This window comes from Arachis ipaensis, chromosome B2, assembly GCF_059453495.1.
Source record: "Arachis ipaensis isolate K30076 ecotype BB chromosome B2, ASM5945349v1, whole genome shotgun sequence".
Classification (NCBI taxonomy): Eukaryota; Viridiplantae; Streptophyta; class Magnoliopsida; order Fabales; family Fabaceae; genus Arachis; species Arachis ipaensis.
Window position 1 is genome coordinate 62,799,345 of NC_142437.1, and position 11,863 is coordinate 62,811,207.

The 11,863-nt window shown below is 38.7% G+C and overlaps 1 non-coding gene across 1 annotated transcript; it reads right to left on the minus strand.

Moving 5' to 3' along the window:
* Positions 1-235: 235 nt before the first annotated feature.
* Positions 236-343, minus strand: LOC148574116 (small nucleolar RNA R71). The gene has a single exon (XR_015906245.1). It is a non-coding gene; the product is annotated as a small nucleolar RNA R71 (small nucleolar RNA).
* Positions 344-11,863: the final 11,520 nt, after the last annotated feature.

Below are 11,863 nucleotides of genomic sequence, written 5' to 3' on the forward strand. Positions count from 1 at the left end.
TCATGGACTTCCATCTGAAGATCCTTTTCAGTTCTTAACTGAATTCTTGCAGATCTGTGATACTGTTAAGACTAATGGAGTAGATCCTGAAGTCTACAGGCTCATACTTTTCCCTTTTGCTGTAAGAGACAGAGCTAGAGTGTGGTTGGACTCTCAACCCAGAGATAGCCTGAACTCTTGGGATAAGCTGGTCACGGCTTTCTTAGCCAAGTTCTTTCTTCCTCAAAAGCTGAGCAAGCTTAGAGTGGATGTTCAAACCTTCAGACAGAAAGAAGGTGAATCCCTCTATGAAGCTTGGGAAAGATACAAGCAGCTGACCAAAAAGTGTCCTTCTGACATGCTTTCAGAATGGACCATCCTGGATATATTCTATGATGGTTTATCTGAGCTATCAAAGATGTCATTGGATACTTCTGCAGGTAGATCCATTCACCTAAAGAAAACGCCTGCAGAAGCTCAAGAACTCATTGACATGGTTGCTAATAACCAGTTCATGTACACTTCTGAGAGGAATCCTGTGAGTAATGGGACGCCTATGAAGAAGGGAGTTCTTGAAGTTGATACTCTGAATGCCATATTGGCTCAGAATAAAATATTGACTCAGCAAGTCAATATGATTTCTTAGAGTCTGAATGGAATGCAAGCTGCATCCAACAGTACTCAAGAGGCTTCTCCTGAAGAAGAAGCTTATGATCCTGAGAACCCTGCAATAGCAGAGGTGAATTACTTAGGTGAACCTTATGGAAACACCTATAACTCATCATGGAGAAATCATCCAAATTTCTCATGGAAGGATCAAAAGCCTCAACAAGGCTTTAATAATAGTGGAAGAAACAGGTTTAACAATAATAAACCTTTTCCATCATCCACTCAGCAACAGACAGAGAACTCTGAACAAAATACTTCTAATTTAGCAAACCTAGTCTCTGATCTATCTAAGGCCACTGTAAGTTTCATGAATGAAACAAGGTCTTCCATTAGAAATCTGGAAGCACAAGTGGACCAGCTGAGTAAAAGGATCACTGAAATCCCTCCTAGTACTCTCCCAAGCAATACAGAAGAGAATCCGAAAGGAGAGTGCAAGGCCATTGACATAAGCACCATGGCCGAACCTGTAAGGGAAGGAGAGGACGTGAATCCCAAGGAGGAAGACCTCCTGGGACGTCCAGTGGTCAATAAGGAGCTTCCCTCTGAGGAACCAAAGGACTCTGAGGCTCATCTAGAGACCATAGAGATTCCATTGAACCTCCTTATGCCATTCATGAGCTCTGATGAGTATTCCTCTTCTGAAGAGAATGAGGATGTTACTGAAGAGCAAGCTGCCAAGTTCCTTGGTGCAATCATGAAGCTAAATGCCAAATTATTTGGCATTGATACTTGGGAAGATGAACCTCCCTTGTTCACCAATGAACTAAGTGATCTGGATCGACTGACATTGCCTCAGAAGAGACAGGATCCTGGAAAGTTTATAATACCTTGTACCATAGGCACCATGATCTTTAAGGCTCTGTGTGACCTTGGTTCAGGAATAAACCTCATGCCCCTCTCTGTATAGAGAAACTGGGAATCTATGGGGTGCAAGCTGCTAAAATCTCATTAGAGATGGCAGACAATTCGAGAAAACAGGCTTATGGACAAGTAGAGGACGTGTTAGTAAAGGTTGAAGGCCTTTACATCCCTGCTGATTTCATTGTCCTGGATACTGGAAAGGAAGAGGATGAATCCATCATCCTAGGAAGACCTTTCCTAGCCATAGCTAGAGCTGTGATTGATGTGGACAGAGGAGAATTGATCCTTCAATTGAATGAGGACAACCTTGTGTTTACAACTCAAGGATCTCTCTCTGCATCCATGGAGAGGAAGCAGAAGAAGCTTCTCTCAAAGCAGAGTCAAACAAAGCCCCCACAGTCAAACTCTAAGTTTGGTGTTGGAAGGCCACAGCCAAACTCTAAGTTTGGTGTTGAACTCCCATATCCAAACTCTAAGTTTGGTGTTGGGGAGTTTCAACCATGCAACATCTGTGAGGCTCCATGAGAGCCCACTGTCAAGCTATTGACATTAAAGAAGCGCTTGTTGGGAGGCAACCCAATTTTTATTTATCTAACTATATTTTTCTTAGTTATATGTCTTTATAGGTTCATGATCATGTGGAGTCACAAAATAAACAAAAAAATTAAAAACGGAATCAAAAACAGCAAAAGAAAAATCACACCCTGGAGGAGCATCTGTCTGGCGTTCAACGCCAGAACAGAGCATGGTTCTGGCGCTGAACGCCTAAAATGGGCAGTGTTTGGGCGCTGAACGCCCAGAACAGGCATGGTTCTGGCGTTCAATGCCAGAAATGGCCAACAAATGGGCGTTGAACGCCCAAAATGGGCACCAACCTGGCGCTGAACGCCCAGAGTTGTGTGCAAGGGCATTTTACATGCCTAATGGGTGCAGGGATGTAAATCCTTGACACCTCCAGATCTGTGGACACCACAGGATCACCTCAAGATCTGTGGACACCACAGGATCATCTCAGGATCTGTGAATCCCACAGGATCCCCACCCACCTCACCCTCTCTCTCTCCATTCATGGTCATCCCTTCTGTTTTCCATTCACCACTCACATCCATACACATATCCCTCCATCTCCTCCATATCTTCTTCTTCTTCTTCTTCTTTTATTCTTTCTTCTTTTGCTCGAGGGCGAGCAACATTCTAAGTTTGGTGTGGTAAAAGCATAAGCTTTTTGTTTTTCCATTACCATTAATGGCACCTAAGGCCAGAGAAACCTCAAAGAGGAAAGGGAAGGCAAGTGCTTTCACCTCTGAGCCATGGGAGATGGAAAGATTCATCTCTAAAGCCCATCACTAAGAAAAAGATGGAGCAAGCAAGAGAGCACATTCATGGATCTCAACAGGCACATGAAGAAGCTCATCATCAAGAAATCCCTGAGATACCTTAGGGGATACAGTTTCCTCCACATAATTTTTGGGAGTAAATCAACAACTCCCTAGGAGAATTAAGTTTCAACATGGGACAACTAAGGGTGGAACATCAAGAGCACTCCATCATCCTTTATGAAATAAGAGAAGATCAAAAAGCAATGAGGGAGGAGCAACAAAGACAAGGAAGAGACATAGAAGAGCTCAAGGACATCATTGGTTCCTCAAGAAGGAAACGCCACCATCACTAAGGTGGATTCATTCCTTGTTCTTATTTCTTCTATTTTTCGTTTTCTATGTTATGTGCTTATCTATGTTTGTGTCTTCATTACATGATCATTAGTAGTTAGTAACTATGTCTTAAAGTTATGAATGTCCTATGAATCCATCACCTCTCTTAAACAAAAACTGTTTTAATTCAAAAGAACAAGAAGTACATGAGTTTCAAATTTTTCCTTGAACTTAGCTTAATTATATTGATGTGGTGACAATGCTTCTTGTTTTCTGAATGTATGCTTGAACAGTGCATATGTCTTTTGAAGTTGTTGTTTAAGAATGTTAAATATGTTGGCTCTTGAAAGAATGATGACTAGGAGACATGTTATTTGATAATCTGAAAAATCATAAAAATGATTTTTGAAGCAAGAAAAAGCATCAAAGAACAAAGCTTGCAGAAAAAAAAAAATATAGGCAAAAAAAAAATAGAAAGAAAAAGAAAAAGCAAGCAGAAAAAGCCAAAAGCTCTTAAAACCAAGAGGCAAGAGCAAAAAGCCAATAACCCTTAAAACCAAAAGGCAAGGAAAAATAAAAAGGATCCCAAGGCTTTGAGCATCAGTGGATAGGAGGGCCTAAAGGAATAAAATCATGGTCTAAGCGGCTAAACCAAGCTGTCCCTAACCATGTGCTTGTGGCGTGTAGGTGTCAAGTAAAAACTTGAGACTGAGAGGTTAAAGTCAAAAAAGAGTGTGCTTAAGAACACTGGACACCTCTAATTGGGGACTTTAGCAAAGCTGAGTCACAATCTGAAAAGGTTCACCCAATTATGTGTCTGTGGCATTTATGTATCCGGTGGTAATACTGGAAAACAAAGTGCTTAGGGCCACGGCTAAGACTCATAAAATAGCTGTGTTCAAGAATCATCATACTGAACTAGGAGAATCAATAACACTATCTGAACTCTGAGTTCCTATAGATGCCAATCATTCTGAACCTCAATGGATAAAGTGAGATGCCAGAACTATTCAAGAGGCAAAAAGCTATAAGTCCCGCTCATTTGATTGGAGCTATGTTTCATTGATAGTTTTGAATTTATAGTATATTCTCTTCTTTTTATCCTACTTGATTTTCAGTTGCTTGGGGACAAGCAACAATTTAAGTTTGGTGTTGTGATGAGCGGATAATTTATACGCTTTTTGGCATTGTTTTTAGTATGTTTCTAGTAGGATCTAGTTACTTTTAGGGATGTTTTCATTAGTTTTTATGTTAAATTCACATTTCTGGACTTTACTATGAGTTTGTATGTTTTTCTGTGATTTCAGGTATTTTCTGGCTGAAATTGAGGGACTTGAGCAAAAATCAGATTCAGAGGTTGAAGAAGGACTGCTAATGCTGTTGGATTCTGACCTCCCTGCACTCAAAATGGATTTTCTGGAGCTACAGAACTCAAAATGGCGCGCTTCTAGTTGCGTTGGAAAGTAGACATCCAGGGCTTTCCAGCAATGTACAATAGTTCATACTTTGCCCAAGTTTAAACGATGCAAACTGGCGTTCAACGCCAGCTCTCTGCCCAAATCTGGCGTCCAGCGCCAGAAAAGGATCCAAAACCAGAGTTGAACGCCCAAAGTGGCACAAAAGCTAGCGTTCAACTCCAAGAAGGACCTCTACACGTGCAACACTCAAGCTCAGCCCAAGCACACACCAAGTGGGTCCCGGAAGTAGATTTATGCATCAATTACTTATTTTTGTAAACCCTAGTGACTAGTTTATTATAAATAGGACCTTTCACTATTGTATTAGATATCTTTTGAACTATCTTTGAATCTTTTGATCATCTTTGGACGCCTGGTTCTTAGATCAGGGGGGCTGGCCATTCAGCCATGCCTGGACCTTTCACTTATGTACTTTCAACGGTAGAGTTTCTACACTCCATAGATTAAGGTGTGGAGCTCTGCTGTTCCTCAAAGATTAATGCAAAGTACTACTGTTTTCTATTCAATTCATCTTATTTTGCTTCTAAGATATTCATTCGCACTTCAACCTGAATGTGATGAACGTGACAATCATCATCATTCCCTATGAACACGTGCCTGACAACCACTCCCGTTCTACATTAGATTGAATGAGTATCTCTTAGAACTCTTAATCCGAATCTTCGTGGTGTAAGCTAGAATGATGGCGGCATTCAAGAGAATCCGGAAAGTCTAAACCTTGTCTGTGGTATTTCGAGTAGGATTCAATGATTGAATGACTGTGACGAGCTTCAAACTCGCGAGTGCTGGGCGTTAGTGACAGACGCAAAAGGATAGCAAATCCTATTCTAGCATGATCGAGAACCGACAGATGAATAGCCGTGCCGTGACAGGGTGCGTTGACCATTTTCACCGAGAGGATAGGATGAAACCATTGACAAGGGTGATGCCTCCAGACGATTAGCCGTGCCGTGACAGGGCATTTGGATCATTTTCCCGAGAGAAGACCGAAAGTAGCCATTGACAATGGTGATGTATCACATAAAGCCAGCCATGGAAAGGAGTAAGACTGATTGGATGAAGATAGCAGGAAAGCAGAGGTTCAGAGGAACGAAAGCATCTCTATTCACTTATCTGAAATTCTCACCAATGAATTACATAAGTATTTCTATCCTTTATTATTTATCTTTTGATTATCTAATCCAATCACATTTAACCCTACCTGACTGAGATTCTCAAGGTGACCATAGCTTGCTTCATACCAACAATCTCCGTGGGATTCGACCCTTACTCACGTAAGGTATTACTTGGACGACCCAGTGCACTTGCTGGTTAGTTGTGCGAAGTTGTGAACCATGGTATTGGCATCATGCTTTTGGCGCCATTACCAGGGAAAGAAAGAGTGATGAATTTTACATAATTAAAGTGTAATCACAATTTCTGCGCACCAAGCTCGCCTAATACGTGAAATAGTTCTTTCAATTTCAGGATCAAATGCAGCTAAGCTCGGATCAGGCAGTGAACGCGTCATTCAATGAAAGAAATATATAGCTCATGGTAATAAAATAAAAAAAATAAAATATGCAATTAAAATTAAAATATGTACACTAATTAATAATTTAGCACACAATTGCAACTCCCCGGCAATGGCGCCAAAAACTGGTGCGTGGCAGAGGTTAGGCCAATTAAGAGATTTTTAATAAGAGAACAGCATTGCAAGTATAGCTCTTAACCAGCTAAAATCCGCCTCACCAATTTAAAAAGGGTGTCACAAAAATTTAAAATAAAAATACTGGGAGTATGAATCCCAGGTCGTCTCCCAACGAGTTGCAAGGAAGGGTGCTATTTTATTAATTAGGAATTTCCAAGAGAGTTTAAGTTTGGATAACGAGTAATTAAATAATTGTAAATTAAAGCAATAAAAACTAAGAATGATTATTAATATTCTAGATAAAAAGCCTTGACTGGGGAATGATTAATTGGAAGTTCTATCCTTGTTGGGATCTCTTAAGTGTAGTATTAAAAAGGTTGTTGTTTTCACTTAGTTAACCCTTACTAAATAAAGGAAAGTCAAGTGATTGAGCTAACTTTTATTCGCAAATCCTAGTCCTCTCCCTTGGGAAGGTCTAGCGTTAGTAAATACAGAACTAGCCAACAATTTCCAATTCAACCATCACTTAAGCCTTCCAACTCAAGTGTCTCCTTTTAATCAACCCCCATGTCAAGTATGGAGTCTACTCCATTGACATGAATATAATGCTCATAGAAATATAAAAATAAGACATAATAAATTGAATAAAATAAAGCTTGAAAATTAATTAATGATAAAGTAATCCTTTTCACTAACAATCCATGAAAATAATCCAACTACCACTTTAAACAAGAATTAAGAATATGGAATAAATAAAAGAGTAAGTAAGGAAACAAACTAGAATAGTATCTTCAACGGAGGTAATGATTCTTCAATATCCAAAAGCAAAAGCAATAAACTAGGAATGTAAAGAGAAACTAGAGGGAGAGTAATTCCTCTATAAATTTAGATCTAAAACTATCCTAATGTGTGAATGTATCTAAAATTGTGTTGTGTAAAAAGTATGTTGAGTCTCTGCATGTTTCCTGGCTTTATTCTGTGTTTCTGGGCCGAAAATTGGGTCAAAACGCGGCCCGAAATTGCCCCCAATATTTTCTGTTAATTCTGCAGATCGCGCAAGTCACGCGTACGCGTCGTCCACGCGTTTGCGTCATTCAGCGATTTTCCTTGTCACGCGTACGCATCGTCCACGTGTTCGCGTCATTCGTGCAGACTCCAATCCACGCGTACGCATCAGGAACGCGCACGCATCGCTGCGATTTACTCCTTTCTGCACGCTCGTGTGAGCTATGCGCGCGCGTCGGTGTTCGGTGGTCATCTCCTTAGTTTCTTGTGTTCCTTCTATTTTTGCAAGCATCCTCTCCATTTTCTAAGCCATTTCTGCCCTATAAAGCCTGAAACACTTAACACATGGATCACGGCATCGAATGGTATAAAGGAGAATTAAAATACATAAATTAAAGATCTCTAGGAAGCGAGTTTTTAATCATAAAAAAATATTATGAAGGGATTATAAAATCATGCAAATTATATGAATAAGTGGATGAAGACTTGATAAAAACCACTCAATTAAACACAAGATAAACCATAAAATAGTGGTTTATCATGGAGGTTTAGTTGCTCATGGTTCAGAGAAAAAACTAGGATTCGTATAACTGTAAATTGCGGAATGAGGTAGAAGAGAAGAGAAGAGAGATCCCCGAAGGACTGATTCTTTTCCCTATTATATCTAATCCTAATTAATATAAATTATATTTTTTAAAACTAAATAATATCTTTTCCTATTTTTAAATAAAATAAAGTTTAATCAGAATTTAATTTAACACTCGTGCAATCCTTGATTTGGTACTGGGACCACTTGCTAAATTGACGAACTGGCACCTAACTTGGAGTGGAGCATGCCTAACTTGGACATGGCAGCATGAATTGGAGTGTAGTTGAGTGATGCTGCGCCTAACTTGGGCTTTAGTGCGCCTAACTTGAAGTGGGTAGAACCAATCTTGGGTGTTGTTGTTGTGCATTGCACCTAAGTTGAAATTTCTCAAGTTAGGCGCAGCCTTGGCAGGGTTGATGGAAAATAAGTATGGACTATTATATATCATTGGAAAGCTCTGGAAGTTAGCTTTCCAAAGCCACTAAAATCAAGTCCATTGGACCTCTGTAGCTCGAGCGATTCATGTTTGAGTGCAAAGAGGTCAAGGTTGATAGCATCATTCGCTTCCTTCTCTTTTTCTACAGAAACTCCATCAAATCCATCCGAATGCTACCTGAAATAAGTAGAATTGTACACGACTCAAAGTAGAATCCATAGTGGCTAAAAGATCATTAATTCTTGATTAAACTCAACAAATTGAATGCAAATTCACTAGAAAAAGATAAGAAAGATGCTCACGCATCACAACACCAAACTTGAATTGTTGCTTGTCCTCAAGCAACCAAAACTAACATAGGCTTAGGATGTGAAATTGCATGAGTGAGAGTTCAATTAAGCTCATATCTCTTCTTGAAGTGAGGTTTACAACTGTGATCCTGAATAGTTTTGGCATCTTACTCTCCTTTGAATCAGAAGGATGTCACTGTCATTCGGAATTAGAATTCGGATAATATTATGAATTATCTAATCTTTTATTCTTCAGTATAATCCTTGAATACAACAAATTCCCTTTAAATCTCTTTTCTTTGGTGCTTTGCACCTTGAGCCTAGCCGTGACTTTAAATGTTTTGTCTCAAGCTTCACTTGATACAAAAACACCACAAGCACTTAACTGGGGAGCTCTCTTGAAGTTTTGATTTTTCTTTCAGTTTCTCCCAGACAGTGGTGCTCAAAGCCTTTGGCATACTCTGCATAAATGCACTTGGTCTCGACTCTAAGTGTTTTGTCTCAAGGATTACTTGACACAAAAATACCACAAGCATATGACTAGGGAAATAACTCTTTGAGCTTTTAATCATGTCTGACCTCCCTAGTCATTGATACTCAGAGCCTTGGACCTTACTTTTATTTTTCTTCTGCTGTTTCTTTTGCTTCAAGGATTAAGCTTTTACTAATTTCAGAGAATTCATAATAGTTCTCTAAATTTCTGTTCCTTATACATCAACATCCTTTGATTCAAATTCAGATATGCACTGTTCAAGTCATGCATTCAGAATCACAGAAAATACCACCACATTTAAGTAAAGAAGACTACTCTTAAATATAAACTCAATTTCTTATGCAATACATCACTTCTTTTCTTTTCTTTTTAGATTCAAGCTCAGTGACCGGTACATGAGACAAATTTATTTATTTATTTATTTATATTTTTTTAAACTAAAAGCAAATAATAGAATAAAAATAGCAAAATAAACTGGAACCTAGGAATTGAAATAACATAGGATCATGCAGAAACCAAGTAAAATAGCAGAAAACAGGAATATAACATAATAAGAACGGGAGAAAATATAGAATGAAAGGAACTCAGCCACCTCAGTTAGTCTAGTGGCCGTCTCATTCTTCCGGTTGTGCTCCTCCGTGAAGATGATTTATCTCCCTTTGGTGCCACTAAAATAAACAGAAAAGTCACAAGCGAAGTGACAACACCAAACTTAAAAGTTTGCTTCTCCTCAAGCAAAAAAATCTGAAAACCAAGAGGGATATAAAAAGTACACGAAGGAGTAAAAACATAAATTATTACGAAAAAAGAAAAAAGATAAAAGGACAAAAAAAAGTAAAAATTAGTTAAAATCTCTTTTTTTTGTATATATATATATATATATATTTGTATATAGGGTGGCGTATATAAGTAAAAATATAGAAATATATAAATATATAAATATAAATAGGGGGGAGTGTATATATATATATATATGTGGGGTTACGTTGGGGGGGGGTTGGTTAGGATTATATATATATATATATATATATATATATATATATATATATATATATATATATATATATATATATATATATATATGAATAGGTAGGGAATGGTAATAGATTGGGAATGGCGTGTATCACGGTTTGGGGGTAAGGGCTGGGATTTGGGAAATCAATTTTGTACAAGGAAGGATTGTAGTGGGGGAATCGAATCTGGCTGAATGAATTGGTTTGGAATTGATAGGGGTATGGCGCCTAACTTTGCGATTTCAGCGCCTAACTTTGTTTATGATTCCCACTTGGCGTCTAACTCCAAGATCATGAAGTTAGATTTGGAGCTTCCCGTGTGTGAAAAAAAAGTCCCCGCGCCTAACTTAGTGAAAACCCACACTCAGCGCCTAACTCCAAGATGGCTGCGCCTAACTTGAGTCCTCCCGAGGGATTCATTCATCTCTACGCTCAACTTGGATTCCTGACGACTAACTTGTTCCTTTTACTTTCAAACCTTGCAAGTTAGGCGTAGGCCCTCTAGAGAATAATGCTCCTTTGTGCATAGTACGTGGCGCCTAACTTGAAGATTCTCAAGTTAGGTGCAGACCATCCAGAGCAATATTTGTCTCTGCGAGTAGTGTGTGATGCCTAATTTGAGAATTTCAAGTTAGGCGTCAACTCTTCTAAATCAATATATTTCTCTCCTGACGTCCGTAGCTCTGTATTTAGGAACCTGTTTCTGTTTCAATAATTCTGCATGATCCAAACATACGTAAAACAAAGGAAAAATAGTAAAAATTCAACTGAAACCAAATAAATAACAAAATCAAACTAAAGGATACGAAAACTTCGGGTTGCCTCCCGAAAAACGCTTCTTTATTGTCACTAGCTTGACACTTGATTGTTGAATTTTCTTCCTCTTCTTCTAATTGATTAAAAGAAATGTCTCCAAAGGGGGGGAGGCAAAAATTAGTGCCCCCTGATATAAATTCTTCCTAACAAGCTTTCTTTTATTGTGGTTAGCTTGATTCACCTTGCTTGTTGGGGTAGAGGTTGGATTGTTTTTTGCTGACCTTCTCTTTTTTCGGATATTTTCTTCTATTTCTTGGTCACAATCCCCTTTTCAGTGCTTTCCTTGGTTGCCTTCACTTCTTTGATTTCAAAATTTGGGTGTTGTGTGATGGTTGGAGTGTACCCTTCATCAAGAACTTCTTGAATTGGTAGTTCAAGAAACTCACCCTCTATGTCACTCTCTGCTTCATTGAAGTGTAGATTCCCATAACTGTTTTCATCCCTTGCAACCTCCTTTGTTTGTGAATCTTCCTTCTTTGTTGGTACATCTTCCTCCTTTGTTTTTGCATCTTCCTCTTCTTCCATGTCTGTGGGTGAAAAGTTCTCTAATTCACTGGGGTATGAACTCCTTTGATTGATTTCCTCACTTTCTTCCATAGGATCTTGCATTATATCTCTTGGGAAGGAATTTACTTATTCTTCTTCCTGGGGCTTGATAATCAACTGCACATATTTCTCTACATTTTTGACACTCGTCCTTATATCATGTATGAATTCTTTCATGAGAAGCTCAAGAGCTGATGGTTCTTGATATGAATAAGAAGATGGTGGCTCTTGATATGAATAAGAAGGAGATGATGGTTCTTGATAAGAGCAAAAAGAGGATGGTTCTTGGTATGAATAGGTAGATGGTGGCTCTTGATATGGGTAGAAAGATGATGGTTCTTGATATGGATAGGGAGGTGGTGGTTCTTAGTATGAATAAGTAGATGGTGGCTCTTGATATGGGTTG